The 13,360-nt window shown below is 47.8% G+C and overlaps 2 non-coding genes across 2 annotated transcripts; one reads left to right on the top strand and one right to left on the bottom strand.

Annotated features, from left to right (window-relative positions):
• Positions 1-8,881: 8,881 nt before the first annotated feature.
• TRNAC-GCA lies at positions 8,882-8,953 on the bottom strand. Its single transcript has one exon. It is a non-coding gene; the product is annotated as a tRNA-Cys (tRNA).
• Positions 8,954-10,986: 2,033 nt separating this feature from the next.
• TRNAT-UGU lies at positions 10,987-11,060 on the top strand. Its single transcript has one exon. It is a non-coding gene; the product is annotated as a tRNA-Thr (tRNA).
• Positions 11,061-13,360: the final 2,300 nt, after the last annotated feature.

Raw genomic sequence — 13,360 nt, 5'->3', positions numbered from 1 at the left:
GGTCCACTACCTCTGTCTGGGTCTCTGGTAACACAGACGGGGCGTCTGTGGACGGCTCAGGAACAGGAATGGGTCTGGAAGCTTGCCTGGTTTGGCTACGGGTAACCATTCCCACTCTCTTGGCCCGCTTCACTTGGTTGGCCAAGTCTTCCCCCAGTAGCATGGGGATAGGATAATTGTCATATACTGCAAAAGTCCACATTCCTGACCAGCCTTTGTACTGGACAGGCAGTTGAGCTGTAGGCAAGTCCACAGCTTGTGACATGAAGGGGTAAATGGTAACTTTGGCCTTTGGGTTGATGAATTTGGGGTCAACGAAGGATTGGTGGATAGCTGACACTTGTGCCCCCGTGTCTCTCCACGCAGTAACCTTCTTTCCGCCCACTCTCAAATTTTCCCTTCGCTCCAAGGGTATTTGAGAGGCATCCGGGCCTGGGGATCTTTGGGGTGATGGTGGTGTAATGAATTGCACTCGCATGGTGTTCTTGGGACAGTTGGCCTTGATATGTCCCAGTTCATTACACTTAAAGCATCTTCCATCTGATGGGTCACTGGGCCGAGGTGAGTTACTGGAGACTGGTGAGGTTGAAGAGTAGGGTATCTGTGGCTTTACTTGGGTGGTATGTAGGGTCTTTGGCTGTCCTCGGTTGTAGGGTTTATGGTCTGTGTGCCCCCTGGGGTAATCGTTCCCCTTGACAGTAGCTTTTTTGCTTTCTGCCAGTTCCATCCATTTGGCTCCAATCTCCCCCGCCTCAGCGATAGTTTTGGGATTTCTATCTTGTATGTACCGTGTGATGTCTTCAGGAACACCATCCAAGAACTGCTCCATTTGTATGAGGAGGTTCACTTCTTCCAAGGTTTGAATGTTGTTTCCTGTTAGCCAGGCCTCATAGTTTTTTGCAATGTAGTAGGCGTGTTTGGGAAATGACACCTCTGGTTTCCACTTTTGGGTTCTGAAGCGCCGACGGGCATGATCTGGGGTTATCCCCATCCTGTATCTGGCCTTGGTTTGAAAAAGTTTATAGTCATTCATTTGCTGCTTAGGCATTTCAGCTGCCACCTCTGCTAAAGGTCCACTGAGGTGTGGCCTTAATTCTACCATGTACTGGTCTTCGGGGATGCTGTACCCAAGACAGGCTCTTTCAAAATTTTCCAAGAAGGCCTCGGTGTCATCACCTGCCTTGTAGGTGGGAAATTTTCTGTGCTGTGGAGCAATAATTGGCGCCGGGTTGTTAGGGGTGGCTGGCACATGCAGCCCAGCTTTTGCCATCTCCAGTTCATGTTTTCTCTGTTTTTCCTTCTCTTCATTCTCTTTTTCCATTTGTTTTTGTTGTTTTTCCATTTCTTTTTGGTGCTTTTCCATTTCTCGGCGGTGGGCTGCCTCATCTTCTGCTTGTTTCCTTCGGTAGGCCACCTCTTCTTCTTCTAGTTTTCTTTTGTGTGCTGCCTCTTGGGCTGCCTGTTCTCTTTGGAAGGCTGCCAGTTTGATGCTTTCTTCCTTTTCTTTTATCTCCATCTCTTTTTGTTTCATTTCCAGTTGTCGCCTGTGTTCAGCGTCTTTGATTTGTTCTTCGGCGTCAATCCTTGCCTTAGAAGTCATGGTTCCTGTTTTCTTGTGTTGGGGTGCCCTCCGGTGTTTATCTTCTGAACTGCAGGCTCTCTGTTGCCTCCTGAAGTCTGCCTAGCAACAGTGCTTTTTTCCTTTTCTCTCTCTAGCTAATGTTCAATTAAGGGAAACCAGAAAAACCACTTAATTTGCATGCATATAAGTGCTGGTACTTGCCACCTAATGGGAGGGCTATTGCATGACAAAAGACCCTTAACAGTCTTCTCGCTTAATATGCAAACCACAAACTGCTAGAGAGAGCAGAAAAAAAAAATTCTCTCTGGTTCCCTTTTAAAACCAAACTGTTTCTCTCTGCTAAAAAGCCCTTAGCAGAGAAAAGAAAAATATAATATTCCTACTGGCTTCTGGATTCTGTCTATATCCCGCCGCTGCCACTCATGTTATAACCTTATTCCCAGATTCTGGACCTTAGCGTCCAAAATTTGGGGGTTAGCATGAAAACCTCCAAGCTTAGTTACCAGCTTGGACCTGGTACTGCTGCCACCACCCAAAAAATTAGAGTGTTTTGGGGCACTCTGGTCCCCCTGAAAAACCTTCCCTGGGAACCCCAAGACCCAAATCCCTTGAGTCTCACAACAAAGGGAAATAATCCTTTTCCCCTTCCCCCCTCCAGGTGCTCCTGGAGAGATACACAGACACAAGCTCTGTGAAACTACGCAGAGTAATTCCCCCTCTCCGTTCCCAATCCTGGAACAAAAGCACTTTCCTCTTCACCCAGAGGAAATGCAAAATCAGGCTAGCAATCCAACACACAGCTCTCCCCTTGATTTCTTCCTCCCACCAATTCCCTGGTAAGTACAGACTTAATTTCCCTGAAGTAAAGAAAAATTCCAACAGGTCTTAAAAGAAAGCTTTATATAAAAAGAAAGAAAAAATACAAATGTTCTCTCTGTATTAAGATGATCCAACACAGGGTCAATTGCTTAAAAGAATATTGAATAAACAGCCTTATTCAAAAAGAATACAAATCAAAGCACCCAGCACTTACATTCATGCAAATACCAAAGAAAAGAAACCATAGAACTTACTATCTGATCTCTTTGTCCTTACACTTAGAAACAGAAGACTAGAAAATAAAACTACTTCTCCAAAGCTCAGAGACAGCAGGCAAGCAGACAAAAGACTCAGAGACACACTTCCCTCCACCCAAAGTTGAAAAAATCCAGTTTCCTGATTGGTTCTCTGGTCAGGTGTTTCAGGTGAAAGAGACATTAACCCTTAGCTATCTGTTTATGACAAGGATTTGATAGAACATATCCTTTAAATCCAGGGTGCAGGCCCACCTCCCACTGGCATCGCTTAGCTGCTGCCGTATTTCTGCAATGGTGGCCGGGCCCGCAAATGGAAGGTGTCGGACTCGACTGTTTGCTTGTCTATAGTCGATGACCAATCGAAATTCAGAGGGGTTGCCGGGCTTGGGGATACCCCAGCCGGGCGATAGATAGTTTGACGCGGTTGCCTGCACTATCTGTCCCTCCTTTAATAATTGATTGAGCAGTTGCTTAATGAGGGGGTGCCTTCAGCTTCGTGGGAATAGGGGAAAATTTCCATGAACTGTTATTAACAGGCTCGGGACTATAAGGGGGGGGCATCGGGCGACAGCGTGAAAGGCAGGGCCTGACAGACCTGTTTTTGTAATCATAGTCGTTTTATATCCCCAACCCCCAGCAAATTTGTTCCTCCCAACAAAGCTTTAACTTTCCGCTTATACCCTTTGTGAATCAGAGTAAAGCAGACTACAGGTTTTTCTTCAATGCTGTTAAGACCCTGAATAAACATAGTAGAATTTGTGGGTACATGCGGTACATCGGGTTTAATAACGGAGATTTGAGCTTCGGTGTCCAACAGGAAAGATACAGGGGTGTGAAGGGGTTTGGGACCGGCTACCAATAGGGTGTAATATGGTCGCTCATCCCATGTCTCTGTGGAGGCCGGGGCGCACCCAGCCTCTACTCGTTTTTTGTTCTCAAATAATCATCCCAGTCCTTCCATCCTAACTGTTTCCCCAGGTCTTGTTGTTGAGAGTTAGACATCTTTCGCAGTGCCTCCTTGGGCACCCCCTTATGTAACAGGAACCCAAAAAGCGCCCTTTCGGCCTTGGTACGTTCAGGGTGCTTAGATTGACCCTTATTAACAGGGCTCTCAGTTGGAAGGGCTGAGATGGGGCTCTTGGGGGCTTGTGGCATCCAAAGACGGGACATGGCCTCATATAAAGTAATGAGGTCGCCCAATCCAACCATGCAGCAACAGGGTTCCCCCTGTGTCAATCGGTGGGGCGCCATCTATGGCTAAGTCCACTGCATCCCTGTTGACCGGGATCTGAGTGGGGTCCCCGACATAAATGAGCGGCGTGTTCGATTGGACTTGCTGCGGATTCAAGTTCAAGGTCACCATCTGTAGGTCCCACATTACGATGGATGCCCTGGCAATAGCCCATATAATTTCATGGGGTGTATTTATGCTGCCAGGAGGTATATACATGCCTTTAAAACTGCGCTTCATGGCTAAAGAGGCTGCGGCTGGTGTAGTAAGTGGCCAGACCCCGTTTCTTAGGAGGTTATGGCCTGAAAATCCTCCCGACCAGGTGGACGTTTTGGCCAAGAGACTAGCCCCTCCCTGTTCTCTATCTCTGCCCCGTAATCCAGGGCTAGACGGCCGAGCCAAACGAGGGCGGGCTCGCTCTCCCCACGCCTAGTGTCTACCATAAACTCCTTCAATTCTGCCTTAGTGCGGGTACGATATTCGGTGGTAGTAGTAATTTGGCCTGTATTAGAGTCCACCTTGCTTTTTGTGATAGCGACAGGCATTGCCTCCATCCGCATCTCCTTCTCAGGCGCAGGTGGGGCTGAGGGGAGTGCGGGATAGATCAAAGGGGGAGGGAGGGCTTCATAGGGGGGTGGGTTTCTGCCAGCCTGACTCCCGTCCTCCTCCTCCTTGTCACTCATCTCGCTTTCTGCGCTATCGGTGCCGTTCGCGGCGGCCTGTTTAGCGGCAAACATAGTGCTTCCATGAAGGACCGCACAGAGGTCCAGCGCTTTGTTTAGTGCGCTGAACAAGACCATGGACACGTCTTCCGACTTATACTCATCCGGTCTAAATTTCTTTGACCGCTTGGTCTGTTCTAATTCCTCCATTAATTGGGTTAGCAACCCGTGGGCTGGGTCACCCGGCTGTACCCGGGGCAGGGGTATGAGTTTAGAAACGGTGGCCCTGGATTTTTTAATGATACGGCTACACTCCTTCCAAATGCTGGACGGTGTCTCGGTCCGACTAGTATCCGCGAACCCCGTGCACTGGGGTTGCAGGGAACTATCGGCCGGCTGACATTTAAACGTGGGATGGCAATGGAGGAGACACCCTACAGTGGTCAGGGTTAACGAGGTCGTATAGCTTTTTGACCCTGACCCTGACTATATAACACAAACCCAATCTAGGGTGGGCCTCTCAGATTGTCTGCTGGCCACTTGGTGAAATTGCAGGTGTTGAAATTGCTCGAGCTCAGACTGTTCACGGTCCCCACTACGCCACGGGCACTGGCCCTCCCGAAGGCATCCTGCTCGTGATGCCATATTGATTACTGATTACTCTCGCCCCTCGCTCCATGGTCACAAGGTGCCCTTTATCTACCGGGTAATGAGCATTGGGATAGGGCGGAGGCTCGATCACTGGATGTCCTCGGGAGGGGTGACAAGTGCCCCGAAGGTAGCAATGGGGATAACGCAAACAATCAGTCGTGGGGTTAAAATTGAGGATTTATTGAATGGGTCACAAGTGAGGATGAGGAACAACTTAATACTAGTTACAACTTGGGCTTACAATATAATACCAGAACAAATAATAAAAATACTGCAATTACAAACAGAAGCTGACCCTGGTACCGCTCTAGGTCCCAGTAGTTATTCAGGTCCTTCCAAGAGTTAGTAAGGGTGCTATTGGTGCTATTATTAAGCATAAATGCAATTACTCGTCTAAATAAAAAAAATGCAATAAGACAGTTAAAGATTGCCGTGAGATTTGGTCAATCCCCCTTGAGTTCAAGATTTCCTGGTCAACGGGTTTCCCCTAGCAGGAGCCTTGGGGCAGCTGGGATCGGCTTTTTTCTCCGGCTTACAACACGATTACAGGCTCAGTTAGCTAGCAGAGATAACAAAATTAGCAGCTAGGCATACTCACACACACAAACCACAAAAGTTTCATCATCACCGGCAGACGGGTAGGTTTCTGAGAACACATAGCCGAGGGAGACTTCGAGTTGATCAGGCTCGGTTACAGGTACAGCTTTTTGCGTTTTCTCCCTACCCACTGCTTGCACGGTGGGCAATTTATAAGGGTAACGAAGTGTTCAGTTTTTTGGCCAGGTTTCTCCTAATTAGGAGATTTACAGGTGCCTTGTTACCACCCTCAGGGAGGGGGGGGGGTTCCTGGAAATGGCTGACCACAAAATTTGCCTAGCCCCAACGGTAACTTTCGGAAATGTTTCTCGCTTGAGAGTACGTGCATGCTCTTTTCCTGAACATGGAGGCCAGGGCAAAAGCTGCTTAGGTCTGTGACAATAACAAGCTCCACCAGATAAGTTGCCGCCTTCTGCCTTTTGCAGCTCATCCTTCTTTGGGGTCAGTCCTGTGATCTTTTCTGTCAACTCCTTTCCTTTTGAGTCATAGGAGTGTGTGTCCCTCCAGCCAGGAATGTTCATGAGTTCCAAGTTGGGGAGAGAGGTTTGATCCCAGCAAGGTACACTGAGGCAAAAACTACCTGTGCCTTCCATCCACTAGGACTGTACATGGCGTTGGCTGCTCAGGTTAGTGATCTTAATGTAAAAAGTTGTAGTGCAGATGCAGCCCAGGTGCAGTGGTTGGCATTAGCTTTCCCCTTGACCTGACCTAAACTCCATCACTTTTCCTAGTCTAAACTAACCCTGAGCATCACGGTTATCCTGTTCCCCCATTTCAAAGCAATTCTTTGTCATCTAGTTCTCCTTTGGGGAACAAATTGTTTCATTCCTAGTTGTTCTGATGTTGCTTCAGGTTGTGCTGGAGAGCAGATATTTTCATTATTATTTTCAGCACTTAAAATATATTGAACTATAACAAAGAGCAGGAAGAGGGCAGGGATAGGGAAAAAAGTCATTTCCTCCTCTATAACAACAGACATAGTTAGGGTAAGTCAGAAAGAGTCCATTATTCCCCATCACTGTCCTCCTTCAATCCATGCTAAAACCTAAGAATCCTTTTCCTTTCCCCAGTTGTGGGGTGAGAGACTTCCAAAAGTGCTCCCTGTGCTATAGCACATGGCTAAGCTCAGAGAATAAACCCCAAATCTCCCCTGAGCTTTGCTTTTTGAATTCTGTATTTCCGATTGCTTCAAGCCTGGGCATTGTGATTATTAACCAGTTTCTCTAGCACTGTTCCTACCACTGTTTCTGTAACATATTTTGTTTTTTATGGGACAGGGTTGTTATTCCTTTGCCTAACCCCAACCTGGAAGGCCAGGGTGTCTGTTTTCTCTGGCCCCTCCCCACAGACAAATCTGACAGGGTTGAACCTGCCTGGAGCAAACAAAAAGCCCCACCGGTCACACACATGAAGCAGATAGACATACACAAGACACAGAAGAAACTGAATAATTTGAGCTATCAACATTTCCACTTTCCCACAGCATGTTAGTTCTGAAGCTTGTTTTAATTTGTTTCTTTTCTTGGAACCAGAACTGGGGAAAGAGAACACTGGAGTCAGTGGAATTACAGCAGGAAGGGATAAGTCTCATGATTCGTCACTAACCAAAGGCTTTGTAAACAGAGCGATAATGTTACTGAATGGTCTGGCTAACCCTGCAGTTAGAAACAATCAGCTCTATGGGTGGTAAATTGACAGGCTTTGCTGCTGAACATGAAATAGCAGCTGTTGAAAGGTAATATGCTTCTATTTCAATGCCTCTGGAAGTACAGAAAACAGTGATCTGTGTTAAAGGCAAGTTGCCATTTCTCAGTGCCCCAATTTCTATTGTGTGTGTACAGGAAGATTTGAATGTGTAGCAGGTAGTTTGGTAAAGCTTAGCTATTTTGTGTGTGTAACAGGCTCCTGCCCACCTCCAGCAGAGGTTTCAGTCACATACTATGGCAACTTACCGAATGTCAAACAAATTAGTCCGTTCCTCCCCATAGTCAGTCTCTGATGGGAATGTTAGAATGAGGCAGAGAAGTGGGAGAGTATCGCAGTAGGAATACATTAAAAAGTGGGATTAATCGGAGCTGGGATGCAGACAGAGCCTGTTCTAGAGCTGGTGAAATGACAGGGACACACTCCCGCTAGTGCTGGCTCTGAGATAACAGCAGAAGCAGACCGAGGAGAATGAGCTCCTGTGGGAGCTATGGGCAGCTGCCCTGTCAGTGCACCACTCACCTGGCAGGTGTTACACGAAACACAGCACTTCCCATCTGGAAGAGAAACACTTCCCCCTCTGCCACTACTTCATTATACCATCCATGAGGCTGTTTGTCCTGCAGGACTTTGATCTCTTTGGGTGGTCTATGGTGATTCATAAAAGAGCCATTAGGGGAGCAGGAGTCATCCCAATGGAAATCTCTTCACTTCTTTCTCAGTGTTACCTTCTTAGCCCTGGCTTTGGAGATGACATTAGCCTTATCCTGTCTTGATTTTAGGTAGGATTTTGATCACCTTCTGGGGCTTGGCAGCTTAGAACTTTTGTGGGCTTTTCTCTGCCTTTTTGGTCCCCGCTGCAGTCAGTACATGCTAGACATGGGCATGGTGACCTTCCTGAGGATCTTGACAGCTTTAGCCAGCTTCTTGGGGGCTATTTTCCTGCTCATAGCCACTGTCGTCTTCTCATGCCTTGTCCTGGGGCCCAGCTGCTGGTTGAATGTGAAGGAGCCAAAGTGCCGGTGACTTTATCCCACACCAAGTTGCCTTTGCTCATCAGACTCCTGAACCCCAACTGAACGTGGTTCTTGTTCTTCTGCACAGCACAGCCCTGGAGAAGAGGGATCTGCAAATGTACATTCATATGATCCCTTTGTTTAATGGATGAAAACATAAAGCAGACACTTAGAGGATTGGAACTGATTTCAGCTGATGGACAGGTTTGCTAGGTTTTTATGCATTTGGACAGTGAAATGTTGAGTTTTGACATTCATTTCAAGCATCCCCGTATAGTGGAGCTCCTGAACACAATGGATAATAGAAATGAAAATGTTTTCCCTTTTTTCAAAAATAAAAATAAAAAAATAAGAGGCTTATTAGAGGGCACTTGGATTTGAAGCAAGGACCCCTTGATCTGCAGTCAAACACTCTACCACTGAGCTATACCCCCGTGAGAGCAGATATTTTCCCCACTGTAGCTGAAGCACATCAGTGATTCCAATAGCAGGGGCAGGTTCTCTCTGGGGCACAGAGATTTTGGGGGAGTTGGTGGCTCCTTTCTTTCCTCACCCTGGAGTAAACTCAGCTTTTTATTCCATGGTACATGTTTTATGGACTAACAGCAGCAGCTTGAAGAAAGAGGAGAGTGAATATCTCACTCTCAGGGCTGAAGGTGGCCACGTCCCCTCTGTCTGACCGTTGCCATTGCAGGAGAGAAGGTTTCAATGGAATTGAATGCCCTGGCTCAGACTAGAGACACAGAAAGGTTTTGCTGTTCGTTGAACGGCAAAAGAAATTGTGTCTGTATGTGAAACTGAGGAGGGACATGAAATGCCCACGGTGGCGGAATGCCCTAAGCTAAGGCAGGAGGGTGAAGGAATGGGGCTGAGGAATGACTGAAGTGGACTCACCTGGGATTGAAATGACATTTGTTTGTGTCGGGTAGTGAGAAATGTGACATGAATTCAGATGCAGGGTTGAGGCTTCTTTAGCTCCTTGTAGAACTTGAACTTGAACTCCCAGAAGGGAGAAAGGGAAAGTCTGGGGCTGCCTTTAGTCCCTGGCTGGAGCAGTGTATAAAAAAGGCTCCAGAGATGCAGCTGGCAATTACAGGCCACTAAGGCTAACTTCAACACCAGGCACATGGGGTGAAATTGTAGAGCTGAATTATTAGACCCATAGCTAAACAGAATTTGTGGGGTGCACAGTTCGAGAATTACTCAGTCCTCGATGGCCCCCCCCACAGTGGTCTCCAGAGTCCTGTGCGCTCCCCCAGCAGCTGGTGGTCTTCTCAGTCCTCTTCTTCCTCCAGGCTCCAGCAGCTCTCCAGGACAAACACAGCTCCAGCAGCACAGCAGCAGTTTCAGCAACCCTGGTGGCCAGGCAGGAAGGCCTCCCCCCCCACAGGTTGTAGCTGTACTGGTAGTACTGGGGTCCTGGCTTCTCCCTCCAGAAGTGGGGGAGTGGGGGCTGACCAGCAAGGCCCCCCCACCCCTCGCTCAGCAGCAGCAGCAGCAGTAGTAGTCCAGGGAAGGAGCACTCCTGCCAGCAGCAGCAGCCCAGGAAGGGAGAAGGAGCTCCAGCCAGCAGAGTAGCCAGAGAAGGGGGAGAGCTCCAGCCGGCAGGACAGCCCGAGGACACAGAGCGCTTCCTGTACCTATTGGGTTTCTGGGAACTGGGCTGGCGGAAGCCTGCCCAATGCTAAAGGATCCCCCCTGCACAGCCGAAGGGGAGGATCTACAGGACCTCAGAAACCCACTGATTCTGAGGGAGAACTAATAAAAGAACAGGGGCAGGAATGCGGTCAAAGGATCATAAGAAGGGAGCCTAATGGGGACACCAGCAGAGAACCCCGGACAGTGCCCACTGCTCCTCAAAGGCGTCAAGGGAGCCAGTGGACGTCGCCCAGAGGAACTCCGCCCGGATACGTGAACGGACCAAGGATCGGAAACAAGCCCCACAGTCACCAGAGTCCCCATCGGCCAACCCCCTCTCCCTGGTTGCGTAGATGGCCAGTTTAGCCAGGGCGAGGAGGAGGTTGACCAGGAGGTCCCGTGACTTTGTGGGGCCACGGATTGCAATAACAAAAAGCTCAAAACACTCAGTATACGCAGGCCACTGCTCTATATTCTCATCAAAAGGTTCCAGTGGTCCTCTCAGAGTAGCCATGATTTTTAGTTTCACTTTCACAGTCAGTGCAAACAAGCAGTTTGTTTGTTTGTTTGTTCTGTACCTTGACTTCTACTTCCTTCTGTTGCTGGAGCAGCACCCGAATCCCATCCTCATAGCCACTTGTTATATCCCTGGGGGCAGCCGGTTTAGGAAGAAATCACTTGAGGCCAGAGAGCAGACAGCTAACAAAACTGCCATTTATTTACAGACACAGAGCTCGCCTAACGGGCCAAAACTGGCTGGGCTAGCCCCTAATAATCTAACTCAGTTGCCATAGGAACAAAAACTATGACAACCAAGTACCCATCAGTAGGCAACGTGGCTTAGCTGGTTAAAGCACCTGTTTTGTAAACAGGAGATTCTGGGTTCAACTCCCAGGGGTGCCTTGTAGAGTAGCTTTTTGGGACACCTGCTATTGGTTACTGTCAGAGGACAAGATTCAGAGCTAGATGGACCTTTGGTCTAGCCCAGTGTGGCTGTTTTTATGGTTTAAATTACACTCACAGGCACTGATAATAGAGTTACTGAAAGTTTGGCAGTTAGGAGCTGATAGGTCAGTAGTCCAGTCCCCTCGCAGACGACCCCCTCCCTCTGGGACAGGGGCAGGTCTGAGCTCTCACACTAAATGCTTTTTGTGGCTGCCAGAATCAGTGGGCAGCTTGTTTAGTTTATGCCGAGGGTTGAGACCTGCTTTGTGCACCGTGTTTGAGAATGAAAATCCTAAACCGCCCTTTGAAATAACGAATGCAGCAGGACGTGTTATTGTCCCTGCCCCAAAGCAGACAGACCAATGGAGAAATGCCATGAGTCCAGGGTAATACTTCACTGCGGTTTTACCATTTCCACTCGCTAAACTCCCTCTCAACCTTCTGGGCTCCTAGAGCAGGGGACTGAGCCTGAGCTGAGACACGGACACTGCAACTTTACTACAGCCCAAGCTGCATGATCCTGATTAATCTGACACAGGCCAGTCGTGGGTGTTTCATTGCACTAGAGACGTAGCCTAATGTCATGTCTACACTGCGATTAACACACCCAAGGCACCTGTCTCAAAACCCGGCCAGCTGACTCAGGCTTATGGGGCTTGGACTGCAAGACTATAAAATTACAGTGCAGACATATGGACTTGAGCCCAACCTCAGAGACGCCACGAGGAGTGAGGGTTTCCAAACCCAGGCTTCAATGTGAACACAAATATCTGCACCACAGTTTTTAGCCCCACAGCTTTAACTCCATAAGCCCAAGTCAGATGACACAGAACAGCCATGCTGCCATCTTTATCCCAGAAGAGATGGACTCTACGGGTACATCTCCATTGCAATGTCAGCCCAGGTGTGGCATGCTGTGCTCAAAGCACCACCTGGAAGCCCCATATTCACCACTCATATAATGATGGCATGGTTTGTACAAAGTCTGCCTGGTGAGGTATCATTTCAAAAGTCTTGGTTTGTTGAACCTTAATATGTTGGACTGTATGTGTAGCATTGGTTGGGAAGTTATGAAGTTTTGTTCTGTGTGAGTTACTGAAATATGTTATGAGGTTGGGAAATGCCCACCACCAGCCTGTCAGGTGTGACAATGGAGAAGCCAGACTCGCTGCTGGCCCATTAAAGGGATCCACATTCCCAAGGACTATCCCAGGAACCGTGTACAATGCAGACTTCTCCGAGATAGCACAGCGACAATGGACACTGCTTGACTCACATCCTAGTAAAGGTACTTCCTAGCAAGTTGGAAGAAACTATGAAAGAAGGGTAGAGACATCATGAGTTGGCCTCTTTCCCCCACAACTCAACACCTGTAAACGGATCTGGTGGACAAACACTTCACTGAAATAATTCAGAAATCAGAAGAGAATAATAATACATTCAAATCAAAGTCCCCAAACTACTACTGGTTTTTCAGCAGAAAATTTTCAGTTTGGGGAATTTTGTTTTCTCAGTCAGACTTTGCCAAGGGAAGTAGGGAGAAGATGTTTGAGTTGCCCCCTTCAGAATAGCTTGGCCTAGACACTAGCTCTGGTTCACTGTTGTGGCCTTGCTCAGGATGAGGGTATTTTAATTATTTGGGCAGGTCCCAGAGTGTTTGGGGGAGATTATGAGTCTGTTACCTTTTGAGATAAAAACTAAGAAATACAAGACTAGAGAATTTTTTTTTTTAGAAATGTGGGATTTAGACATTTTATTTAAAGCAAGGGGGGACTGGAGTTTCTGGGAAGGTTTTTGTTTGCAAGAAGCAACATTGTTTGATCTGTCATTGTACCAAAGGGAGAGACGGTTGTCTATAAAGGAGGGGTGAAGATTAAATACATCCAATGAGGATGGGATTTGAACCCATGCAGGCAGAGCACAATGGATTAGCAGTCTATCACCTTAACCACGCAGTCACCTCATCTGAGCTGCTAGAACAGGGACAGGAGGAGCAATCTAAGGCTGGCAGTGATAGGGACACTGAGGAGTTTTTAAATACTAAGCAGAAGCTGGATCTGAATGAGCTCCCCCCTCACATCTAGAGATGAGCTGGGGAAAGACTTCAGGAACAGACCGTGTTTGCACAGACACACCTACTCTGCCTAGATATGCAGCATGATGGGGCCACTTTCCCAATATGACCAGTTTTGGTGGTGTTGGGTTACAATTCACTATAGGATTGAGTGGAATGAAATGTTACTCTCCTTCCTGTATGA

The sequence above is a fragment of the Gopherus evgoodei genome, unplaced genomic scaffold (genome assembly GCF_007399415.2).
Source record: "Gopherus evgoodei ecotype Sinaloan lineage unplaced genomic scaffold, rGopEvg1_v1.p scaffold_85_arrow_ctg1, whole genome shotgun sequence".
NCBI lineage: Eukaryota > Metazoa > Chordata > Testudines > Testudinidae > Gopherus > Gopherus evgoodei.
This window is presented reverse-complemented; position numbering and strand designations above follow the sequence as displayed.